Source organism: Saimiri boliviensis, chromosome 8, assembly GCF_048565385.1.
Source record: "Saimiri boliviensis isolate mSaiBol1 chromosome 8, mSaiBol1.pri, whole genome shotgun sequence".
Lineage (NCBI taxonomy): Eukaryota > Metazoa > Chordata > Mammalia > Primates > Cebidae > Saimiri > Saimiri boliviensis.
The window spans coordinates 87,309,822-87,322,739 of NC_133456.1; the positions used below are offsets into that span (position 1 = coordinate 87,309,822).

At 40.6% G+C, this 12,918-nt stretch overlaps 1 pseudogene; it reads right to left on the minus strand.

Moving 5' to 3' along the window:
• Positions 1–520: 520 nt before the first annotated feature.
• On the minus strand, positions 521–930 carry LOC101050957 (large ribosomal subunit protein eL27-like; annotated as a pseudogene).
• Between the last annotated feature and the right edge of the window lie 11,988 nt (positions 931–12,918).

Consider the following 12,918-nt stretch of genomic DNA (forward strand, 5'->3'; position numbering starts at 1 on the left):
TCCAGAACTCATTTGTCTTACAACTGAAAAAGTTTGTACACTTTGACCAACATCTCTCTATTGTCTCCCACTCTCACCCCCATTTCCTGGCAACGACCATTCTCTGCATCTATGAGTTTGACTTTTTTCAATTTCACATATAAGAGAGTTCATACAGTTTTCTCTCTCTGTGCCTGGTTTATTTCACTTAGCATAATGTTTCCAGGTTCCTCCATATTGTTGCAGGGGCCAGGATTTCCTTCATTTTTATGGCTGAATAATATTTCATTGTATATATACACACCACATTTTCTTTACCTATTGATGGACACTTAGATTGCTTCCATGTTGTGGTTATTGTGAATAGTATAGTAATGAACATGGGAGTGCAGATACCAGGATACTGACTTGATTACCTTTGGACATATACCCAGAAATGGATTGTTGGATCATATAGTAGTTCTATATTTATTTAACTTTTTGGGAACTTCCATAATGTTTTTCTTTCTCTTTTTAATTTTTGATGACCAAAACAAAGCATCTAAAACTGCAGCTTCTGGAAGAACCACTCATTCTTGCCTGTCTTGTATCTCTCTTCAAATTTGACCTTGGTCCCTCGTTGGGCCTTGTGTTTAAGAGCAGGCTCTCTGAAGACATCCTTATTGGCAACAGTTTTGTCCAAGGGGATATCTGCAGAGTACCTTGGGGGCCTTAGGTGATTGTAGTTATAAACTTTGCCAAAGACTTGATCTTTGACCTCTTGGTGATCTTATTCTTGCCCATGGCAGCTGTCACTTTGCGGGGATAGCTGTCAATTCCAGCCACCAGAGCATGGCTGTAGGGGCGATCTGAGGTTCCTTCATCAATGTTCTTCATGATGCTGGCTTTGTATCCAGAGTAGCATCCAGCCAGGACAAGCACCACCTTCCCAGGTTTTGTGTACTTGCCCATTTTGGCAGCAACCGCTCAGGCCTACAGCAAAAAGGAAAGAAAGGCACTATGTTTTTCATAATAGTTGTACCAATTTACATTTCTACCAACAGTGTACAGGTGCTCTCTTTTCTCTACATCTTTGCCAATACTTGTTACTGCTTGTCTTTTTGATAGTAGCCATCCAAACAGGTGTGAGGTGGTATCTCATTGTGGTTTTAATTTACAGTTTCCAAATGATTAGTGTTGTTGAGAACCTTTTCATATACCTGTTGGTTGTATGTATGCCTTTTTTGGAAAAATGTCTATTCATGTCCTTTCCCCATTTTTAAATTATATGTATGTGTGTATGTTTGCTATTGAGTTATAGGAGTTCTTTATATATTTGGGATGTTAACCCCTTATCATATATATGGTTTGCAGATCTTTTCTCCTATTATGTAGGTTGCCTTTGCCTTTTCATTTTGTTGATTTTCTTAGCTGTGTGGAAGCTTTTTTTTTTTTTTTTTTTTTTTTTTAAAGACATTGTCTTGCTCTTTCGCCAGGCTAGAGTGCAGTGGCAATCTCTGCTCACTGCGACCTCTGCCTCCCAGGTTCAAGCGATTCTCCTTCCTCAACTGGAACTAAGGTGCACACCACCATGCCCAGCTAATTTTTGAATTAGTAGTAGAGCTGGGGTTTCACCATGTTGTCCATGATGGTCTCGATCTCCTGACCTCGTGATCTGCACACCTTGGCCTCCGAAAGTGCTGGGATTACAGGCATGAGCCACCGAGCCTGGACAAAGCTTTTTAATTTGATGTAGTCCCACTTGTTTAGTTTTGCTTTTGTTGCCTGTGCTTTTGATGTCATATCCACAAAAATCATTGCCCTGGTCAATATCAAGGAGCTTTTCTTTTATGATTTCTTCTAGGAATATATAGTTTCAAGTCTTTCATTGAAATCTTTAATCTATTTGGAGTTAATTTTTGTGTACAGTGTAAGGGTCAAATTTCATACTTTTGCCTGTGGATGTCCAGTTTTCCCAATACCATGTATTAGAAAGATTATCTTTTCCACATTGTGTCTTCTTTGTATTCTTATCAAAGATTGATTGAGTGTTTATGTGTGAGTTCATTTCTGGGCTCCTATTCTGTTCCATTGGTCTATGTGTTTGTTTTTAGGCCAGTACCATGATTTTATGCCTGTTTTATTTACTAAAGCTTTGTGACATAATTTGAATCCATAAAGTGCAAAGCCTCCAGCTTTGTCTTTACTCAAATTGTTTTGGCTATTTGGAGTCTTTTCTGACTCCATATGAATTTCAGAACAGTTTTTTCTGTTTCTGTTAAAATGCCTTTAGAATTTTGATAAGGATTGCTTTGAATATGTAGATCATTATAGTTAATATAGGCATTTTAACAATATTAATTCAGATCTTTTGTCTCATTGGTTAAATTTATTCCTAAGTATTTTATTCTTTTCAATGCTATTATTAATGGCATTGCTTTCTTAATTTCTTTTTCTGTTGGTTTGTTGTTAGTAAATAGAAATGCAACTGATTTTTTTTGTATGTTGATTTTATATCTGGCAAGTTTACTAAATTCATTAATTTCTAAAGGTTTTTTTTTGGTGGTGCATTTAGGGTTTTCTATATATAAGATCATGTCATTATAAAGAAACCATTTCACCTCTTCCTTACTGATTTGGATGCCTTTTATTATTTTATCTTGCCTAGTTGCTCTGGCAAGAGCTTTTTTCTTCATGTAGGCATACACACACACACACACACACACATACAAACTATATATATCATTATATATATATCTGTGTATTTATACACACAAACTATATATATTCATTATATATGTATATATATATAGTATACAAACTAGATGTATATATAGTTTGCATTTTCTTTGCTGTTAACTTCCCTGTGAGAACTGCTTTTCTTTCACTTCATACGTTTTGGTATATTGTGTTTCCATTTTTATTCATTCATTTGTCTCAAGATTTTTAAGTATCTTTTTGATTTATTCTTCAACTCATTGATTGTTTAGAAGTATACTATTAGTTTTCATATATTTGCAAATTTTCCAATTTTCCTCCTGTTATTGATTTCCGCAGTTTTGTAGTATTCTGATCATAAAAGATACCTGATATGATTTCAATCTTCTTACCTTTGTTACGACTTGTTTTGTGGACTAGTATATGGAGAATGTTCTTTGTGTGCTTGAGAAGAATATGAATTCTGCTGCTTTGGATGGAATGCTCTGATGGTCTCAATATATCTGTTAGGTCCATTTGATCTGTAGTTTTATTTAAATATGCTATTTTCTTCTTAATTTTCTGTCTGCATGATACATCCATGAATAAAAGCAGGATATTGAAGTTCTCTCCTATTATTATATTGCTATTTTTCCCTTCACAGTTCTGTTAATATTTTCTCTATATATTTAGGTGCTTCAAGGTTGAGTGCATATATATTTGCCATTGCTATATTCTCTTGATGGACTGATCCCTTTGTTATTATATAGTTATCTTTTTTGTCTCTTGTGATGGATTTTGACTGAAAAAATCTATTTTGTCTGATATAAGTATAGCCAGCTCTGCTCTCTTTTGGTTATCATTTTGGAATATCTTTTTCTGTCTCTTCACTTTTAACCTGTGTTTGTCCTTAAATCTAAAGTCAGCCTTTTGTAGGCAATATGTTGTCAGATCTTGTGTTTTTAAAATCCGTTCAGCCATTCTATTTTTTGATTAGATAATTTAATACATTTGTATTTACATAATAATTACATTTAAAGTAAACACTATCGCCATTTAGTTATTGTTTTCTGTCTTGTGGATTTTTTGTTTTTTTTTCCTCTCGTCTTCCTTTGTGATTTGTTGAGTTTTTGTAGTAACGTGCTTTGATTACTTTCTCTTTATCTCTTAGGTATCTATTAGAGGCTTTTTTTGGTGGTTACCATGAGGCTTATATGAAACATTTTATAGCTAGTCACAACTTAATTTGAATTGCATACAGAAACTCTACAGTTTCAGTCCCCCACATTTCATGCTATTGGTTGCATTTTACATATTTTCATATTCTATATCCATTAACAGATAATTGTAGCTATATTTTAATATTTTTGTCTTTTAAATTTTATACTAGAGTTAAAAATGATTTATATACAAATGTTACAATATTAGACTACAATCATATGCTTAATAATAGGGATATAGTCTGAGAAATGATTGTTAGGCAATTTTGTTGTACCAATGTCAGACTATATTTACACAAACTGAGATAGGATAGCTTACTGTGCATCTAGGCTATATGGTCTAACATATTGCTGCTAGGATACAAACCTGTACAGCATGTTACTGTACTGAATATTATAGGCAACTGTAACACAATGATAAGTATTTGTGCATCTAGAGATACCTAAACATAAAAAAGACACAATAAGAATATGGTATAAAAGCTCCATTATAGTCTTATGGGAGCACCATTATATATGTGGTTTGTTGCTAATCAAAACATTGTTATGTGTTACATGACTTCTGAATACAACTATCTACTTACTTTTACCAATTAGTTTTGTACTGATATGTTTTCATGTTGTTACTTAGCATTGTTTAATTTCAACTTGAAGAATTCCCTTTAACATTTTTTATGAGGTAATGATGAACTCTGAGCTTTTTTTTTGTCTAGGAATGTCTTTATCTCTCCTTTACTTTTAAAAGATAACTTTACCTGGTTTATTATTCTTTGTTGGCATTTTCTCCCCAGCCTTTTGAATATATTATCCTACTCCCCTTTTATCTGCAAGGCTTCTGCTGAGAAATTCACTGATAGACAATTATTGAGGTTCCCTTGTAATGAGTTGCTTTTCTCTTGCTGCTTTCAAAATTCTCTTTGTGTTTCACTTTTGACAATTTGATTTTAATGTGTGTCTGGGTCAACTTCTTTAGTTTGATTATGCTTGGGAAATTTTGAGCTTCGTAAATCTGAATGAATATATTCATCCCCAAATTTGGAACAATTCCAGCTATTATTTCTTTAAATAAGCTTTCTGCCCCTTTCTCTCTTCTCCTTCTGAGACTTCTATAATGCATAAATTCATTCATCTGATGGTGTCCCATGAGTCCTGTGTGCTCTCTTCACTCTTTTTCAATTTTTGTTGTTGTTATTGTTGTTCTTTCTGCTGCCTAATTTTGAACGATCTATATTTGAGTTTGTTGATTCTTTCTTCTGCATGATTGAGTCTGCTGTTGAAGATACCTATTAAATTTTTTGGTTTTGCCATTGTATTCATTAGCTCAGGATTTCTGTTTGGCTCTTTTTTATGTTTTTCTATTTCTGTAATAAACTTCTAATTTTTTTCATACATTGTCGTATTGATTTTGTTTAGTTGTCTAGCTGTTCTCTTGTACCTTACTACGCTTTAAGATGGTTGTTTTGAATAATCTGTCTGGTAAGTCAGAGATCTCCATTTCTTTGGGGTTGATTCCTGGAGCTTTATTAGTTTCCTTCGGTGGTGTGATGTTTGCCTGATTCTTAATGATCTGTGTAACCTTGTGTTGGTGTCTGCACATTTGAAGGAGCAAATATCTCTTCCAGTTTTTACTGTCTGGTTTCAGCCAGCAATGACCTTCCCTTGTCAGGTCCCTAGGCTGAAAGTACTGCTTCTGCAGTCAAAGTTGATAGGGTTGGAGCCAGGTCACATGCCTGTTGCTGGATCTGCAATGGGGTCTGTGGTTAGTGTGTCTGTTACCAGGGGCTTAGATGGGTGTTGGGTTTGCTTGATCCATGGATGGGTGGGATTGCTTCTAGGATGTTGGTTGGCTTCAAGGACAAGATTCTGTTTTAGGGTCTGCAGTTGGGTTCACAGGTGTGGGTCTTTTACCAGGTACTCAGACAGGTGTGGCCCCCTACTAGGTCACTGTGTAGGTCATAAGGCAGACAGGACTGGCCTTGGACTATATCTAAGAGGGGCTGTGACTGAGTCATAGGGTTGCTTCAGTGTCTGTAGCTATACTGAGGCCAGTGAGGCTGTAACCCACAGCACAGGGGGGTATGACTCCTCAAAGGTTCCTTAGTGGATGGTGCTAGTGACAGGACCAAGATTAAATAGAGCTGTAGTTTAGTTCACAAGGGAATGGGGCTGCTTCTAGATCTGTGGCTGGGATCATAGTTGAGAAGCCTGCTACCTGGGTGTGGACCTGCCTTTTCAAAATGCCTCTTTTTGGTCCTGGGCTTCACTGGGGTTTCAAAAACTTTCTACTTGGATCCCAAAGCTCCCACAAAGGCACTTTTGTCCATGAATGGCTCCAAATTATTAATGTTGTTGCTCTCCGAGGATCTGAGTGCATGAACTCTTGATCCTCCATCTTCCTTCAACAAAAAATGCAGTTTAATGTTGTTTTGTCATTGTCTTGAAATCCTCAGTAATAGTTGAATAAGGGGCTCTGTATTTTCATTTTGCACTGGGCCCTGCAAATTATATAGTCAGCCCTACCCTTGGGGCTAGAACTAGGGATCTTAGTCCTCACTTAGTCCTCACCGTAGTTCCAGGCTGTCTCTCAACCAATGTGGTCCAGAGCCATCAAGCTGAGGACAGGGTGGGATTTCAGCCAGTAGGGCCAGGCCCTCCAAGGAACCAGGAGAAACCAGGGCCAGCTGTAATCCCTTTCTGGACCTCACTTTTATTTTCTGAGAAACAAAGGGATTATAATGTATGATTTCTGGAGTCCTTTTTGGCCAACATTTAACCTGCTGTTTTGTTCCAGTTTTCAGTAGCCCTGTCCTGTGCTGCATTAGACACTTAGGACTGCGGGGCTGTATAGATACCAGCTTGGAGTGGCTTGAGAAGCCTCCTTCCTTCTTTCCCATCGTGGCGCATGATTTTTCACTATTAGAGAGAAATACACCATGAAGTCCCTGGTCAAAATATAAATACATCTGGGAGAAGTGATATTTGTCAGTATTTTCAGCTAAAATTTTATTAGCATAATCTTCCCTTGGAGAAGTGGAGAAAAGATTGTTAAGAGAAAACAGACCCTTGCTGTGATAGTCTGACCAAGGTCTATGCAGCCCAGACCCCCTGGGGTGGGCCAGAAGCACCACGTACTGCCAGGGACTGTTTTTGCTGAGATACAAGACATCTGACTCTCTCTTTCTGGAAGGTGCATTGTGTTTCCACTGGCCCTGAAGTCTGCAGAAGTTTCTGTTCTAATTTCTAGGCTGCTTGCTCAGTACTTTATGTCTTGCTTAGGAACAACACCCTTGGCTTCTAATGGGGACATTGGGCAATACTGTTGGGGTGTGATGGATGTGTAGGCTTGGGGACACATGGGAAGACTCTCACTACCATGGATTTCTAGTGCTCTTGTCATTGGCCTTCTGTTTTACTCAAACTAGGGTGGCTATGAGTGGACCTTTTTTGCTTGGGTTATAGAGAACAAACTCCAGCTTGATCTGTTAGGCCTGGTCATTTGATCCTAACCTATGGCCCCCGTACTCTTAGGCATTCTTATAGGCAGCTACTACATAATAGCTACTATTTGTATAGGTACCTACTGTGTCCCAGGCACCATGCTTTGGATCAACTTGAACAACTCAGTGACGTGGTATAATCATGTATTTTCCAAAAACGGCACAATACTTTTGGTCTCAGGTGCCCCCAGTATATTGCTTTTTTTCTTCAAGAGGCAGGGTTTAATTCTCCTCCTCTTGAAACTGGTAGGTCTTTGTAACTGCTTTATTGAATAGAATATGGCAGAAGTAACCCAATATGATTTCTGAGTCTATTACAAAAGATGATATGGCTTTTTCTTGCCCCTTTCTCTCTATTGCTCTGTTTCTCTCTGTTTCCCTGTTTCTGATTTTCTCTATCTTTGATTCTCTCTCTCTCTGCCCCCTCTCTCTCAATGCTTGCTTTTGAAAACTAGCCACTGTTTCCTGAGGCAGCCTAGGAACTCGTGGTCAGGCATCTGACCCATAGCCCCAGCTAAGCTTCCAGTGACAGCCAGAATTGACATCTGACCCATTGCCCCAGCTAAGTTCCCAGTGACAGCCAGAGTTGACTGTGATCAATGTGGGATATCAGGCCTCATAAGCGATAAGATGATTCGAGCCCCAGCCTTTCCATTGTTCCAATGTCTACTGGAGCAGAGATGAGCTGTCTCTGCCAAGCTCTCCCCCAAGTTATAGTTTCATTAGCAAAACAAAAGTTCGAAAACAATACACTTTGGGGCAATTTGCTATGTAGCCACAGTAACTGAAACATGTAGGTATTATTATCATTCCCATTTGTGAGTAGGGTTAACTGAGGCACAGTGAGACTGGCGCTGTCACTCCAGGTAGTACTGTTAGTGTGTGGTGGCATCCAGATTTAAATCCAAGTCTGCATGACCCCACCATACAACGTTGATTCCAGGACCTGTGCATTTATCTGAGGTGAGCCTGCATGAGCCAATGAATCAGCTCCTCCTTTGCTATCCTTGAACTTTAAGGGGCTCCAAAAGGTGGGAATAAGGAGTCCCTAAGAAAAGCCAAAGTTTCAGAAATCAACCACTTTGAAGGAGGCACAGAGAATATCCACTCTCTATCACCCTATTCCAGAATTCCAGAAAGCACAGTTCTCAGAAAAAAAGCAACAGGTTAGGAGGAAAGGCTAGGAAGGAGTCAGAGATCTGGCTGATCCGAGTTATCCAGGCAATCCTAGCAAATCATGAGTCTCAGTTTCTCCGTCTGTAAAATGGGCAAGGTGTGAAATTTGACAGGGGGATAAGCTGGGGTGGGGACATCATTCCCAGTAGGGGGAACAGGCTGAGTGTGAGTGTGGAGATGGTGTGCACAGGAGTATTGGGGGATCTGCTTGGGGAGCCAAACCTGGTGCAGGAAGGAGAGCAGCATGGGTGGAAAGGAGGCTGATAGGATAGGCCAGGGGCACAGAAGTAACTGTGCAGTGGAATTCAGAAGAGTCTGCTAAGGACTGGGAGTATGGGTTTGTGCGGTACTGGAGAGGCAGCTAAGTCAGTGGGAGCTGAGTCAGCACCCTGAGGCTGCATTTACCATGGAATTATCAAGTGTGAGATGAATCTTGTGTCTGTATTCCTCATGGTCCTAGTGTTTTAGCGTCCTAGGGTCCTGTCCTTCAGGTGGGGTGACAAGGTATGCCTCCCTCCCTTGAGAATCTTGGGCCAGCTCTTGGATGTTGTGCACACAGGGAAGGTCTCCTCCACTTGTGACCATTCCAGGCACACTAGCTATGGAACCCTCAGCCGTTTGCTCCTTCTTTGGTGCATCTTTCCTGCGAGGAAATGTTGCTGGAGCTGGGCACCTTTAAGAAACTTTACAAAATGTTATGAACACCTTAAATGTGGAAAGTGCTGTGTGCGAGGCAGCCATAGGAAGAGCAGGGGGTGTGAAAACAGCAGTGTTCTTGGTGGCCTTTGGATGTGGCTGTCCTGATCACAACAGGACCCCAAAAAGCCACTCCGTCCTTCACGGGTGGGAATCCTCCTCCTGGCTGGCTGCCCATCTCGACTATCAAAGCCACTATTTGTAAACACTCCAGCCAGCTGGCTGAAAACTCTGACAACACTTGAAGGGAATGCTCCTACTTCCCCAGCACCCTGGGGTGGGGGTGGGAGGCGCATGCTCCATAGCTAAAAAAGAGCAAGAGGTGGAGGCTGGAGATACCCAGGCTGGTCTGTGGAGGCTTTCTGGAAACTGATTGTTCCTTTTCACATTGCAAAATAATACACATTCACTATGAAACATCAGTAAGTACAGATAAGACAAATATTTAAATCACTCATAATCCTACTGTCTAGAGATGATTGCTGTTAATTTGTTTGTAACATTCTTTTGAGACCATTCTCTGACTTCATGGATTTATAAATGGCATCATTCTATATACCCTATTTTGTAGTTACTTCCTCCTCCTCCTCCTCCTCCTCCTCCTCCTCCTCCTCCTCCTCCTCCTCCCCCTCCTCCCCCTCCTCCCCCTCCTCCTCCTTCTCCTCCTTCTCCCCCTCCTCCTTCTTTTCCCCCTCCTCCTCCCCCTCCTCCTCCCCCCCTCCTCCTCCTTCTCCTCTTCCTCTTTCTTCTCCCCCTCCTCCTCCTCCTCCTCCTTCTCCTCTTCCTCTTTCTTCTCCCCCTCCTCCTCCTCCTCCTCCTTCTTCTCTCTCTCTCTCTCTCTCTCTCTCACACACACACACACACACAGACACACACTTTCCTATGTCATCTAGCACAGAACCATCCTCTCATTTTTAATCTCTTTACAGTTTTTCACAGGATGCACATAATCAACACGTCTGTTCCACTTGTTCTACAATGCTTAATGGCCATCTGTATACATATCTCTTTGCATTTTTGCCCAATGGTTTCCTCAAGTTACATCATTAGAAGGGTTATTATTGTGTCAAAAGGTGTGCACATTTTAAAGGCATCTGAGATATATATTGTTAAATTTCTTCCCTTGAAGAAGGCTACTCCTAAATGCATTCTTATCAGTAGTCTTTGAGAGCTCTACATTCCCCCAGGGTATTCTCTTTTTCCATTTTCTCCAGTCTGTTAGGTGAAAAATGACATTTCAGTTGTTTAAAACTCACTTTCGGCGAGTGCTTCTGCCTTTCCTGCACAGGACGTACTCATTCCTTCTCCTAGTATTTATTGAGTACCAACGACATGCTGTGCTGTGGTCAGCACTGGGAATGCTTCATCAGATGGTCTTTTCTGCTCTCACTGCTTTGCAGTGCGGGTTTGCTTTCCAGACTTAGAGCATTATAGAAAGTTAGAACTCTAAAGGATCTTGGAGATTGTATAATAACCTGATTTTAAGGAGAGGAAACTGATGCTCAGGGAGATGTGGGGACTTGCTCCTGATCACACAGGGCAGCATATCGACAGTGGAAATGTAACTCTGAAGGCAGGGATTTGGGGCTTTCTACTTGTTTTGATTTTTCTCACCCAGCATAGGAGCACTTGTTGGTCAAGTTCAACTCTGAGCTAATAGCACAGCCTCTCTGTGCTGCAATTCAGGGGACATCCCAATGGGCACATAGTAGGTGCTTAGAACTTATTTATTGAAAGAATGTTGGTGCATAACAGAACAGAAGAAATAGTACATTCTGTCAAATTGTGCTCAGTATTCCAGGAAGAAAGGCAGGCTTCTCTGGGGTTCCCTTCTGGGAAGAAATGCCTTTTTTTTTTTTTTTTTTTTTTTTTTTTTAATGAAAAAGAAAAATGAGTGGGCTGTTGGAATTGGTGGAGGAGGAGGAGAGATGGGCTGCCTGAGGCTTGAGACAATGTGTTTGGAGCCATTAGGCCACTGGAATTTCCCTTAGGTGACTTTCTCCTACCAGAGATGGCCTGATAGAAACGGGGTAGGGGCTAAGGAGAGAAGAGAGCTTTGTTTTCTTTGAGAGTTCCTGTCTGCACCTGGACTGAACTGAACTCTTAAATAATTTCTGGGGACTGTCTCAAGCCATTGCTATTATTCTCTCTGCTCAGCTTGCTCCCTCTTTCCTTCTACTTCATCAAAGAGTCTTTCCAGTTGGTCTCTGGAGAACATTTTCAATGCTGCCCAGGCCTTTTATGCATAGGAGGTTGGCTCGATCAATGGAGAGACCAGAGTTCGGGTCTGGCTTTACTTCTGATCACAGTGGGACCTTGGGCAAGTCTCCTGCCTTTGCTATGTCGAACCTGGCATCACTCTATTCACACTTACACCCCTCCCCCTGGGTGCCCACAATAGTCTTTTAATCCATGTCTCTGCAACTGCTTGCCTCCTACCAATCTGTGCCCCTGCTGGTGTGAATGCATTATCACTCCTTCACTTAAAATCCCTCAAGCCTCCCAGCCCTCTTAAAAGAGACAGCCTAAGTTCCTTACACTTCTACCAGGTCTGTGTGGCCTGTCCCTGCTCCTCTTGTACTTTGCTGCAGCCACACTGACCTCCTTTCCCAACTGTGTGGTCTTGGGCAAGTGGCTTCCCCTCTCTGAACCTCAGTTTCCTTATCTGTAAAACAGACATTACAATAATCTCAATCACTCTGTTGGTTATGGAGCTAACAACCACTTTTACATGACTCTCACCTCTTTCAGGTGCTACTTCTCTAAAATAAATAACATATTCCAAGGATCCTACTTCTAAACAAACCTTTTCTTCTGCAAAAGAACAGCCTGCTTTTAATCCAAGCTCTGTGATTCCTGAAGGAAGCTGTTTCTCTCTAGTTATGCCATGTTATGCCTTAACCTGGGCCAACAGTGTCCATACATGGAGAATGCAGTGATTTAGGCCAATTCATTAACAGGGACTGTATTGCCACATTCATTGTTAATTGACAACACGTCTGTGGAATTAGAAGCCTCGTGCTTTATCTCTGTCATCACTTTCTCTCGGGGAGAATGGCACACAGGGATCAACAACCTCCTTTCTCACAAAGAGGCCTCCTTCAACTTGATTTCATAAAAATACTATTCTAGGAAGCAGGGGTCTGACTCTGGTGACTCATTTGCTAAGGGATGTTCTTGGGTAATCCATCAGCCATTTTCTCAACACGTTTTCATTTATAGGCATGTATGACAGGAAAATGATGGGCAGATCATTTTCTGTGATATGTGGGACTAATTCTAGGCACTTATAACTGGATTGGGGAGACTAAGTACATTCATATTATAAGTATAGTTTTTGGTCATGCTAGAAAGGTTCAGAAAATAATGAATTCTCAGTGGGCCAAGGTGGTCAGGAAAGGCCTCCCTGAAAGGTGAAGAGTTAGTATTCTCACCTCACCAGTTAGGGTTCAAAGGAGTTACTTTCCTTGCCTGGCACAGTGACATTCCCCCCACTGCCAAGATGCAGAGTTTGTCTGATTAAATTGAAAAGATTTATAAACTCCATCCAGAAAGACTAATAAGATGGCAGTTGATTGGATCAGAGAATATTTTCATGGGGTGGTCCTGGGGTCAGGATTGTCAGCATGGGAATAAAGATTTGGTTGTATAGTTCTCAGCTGTTTGTAAAACAT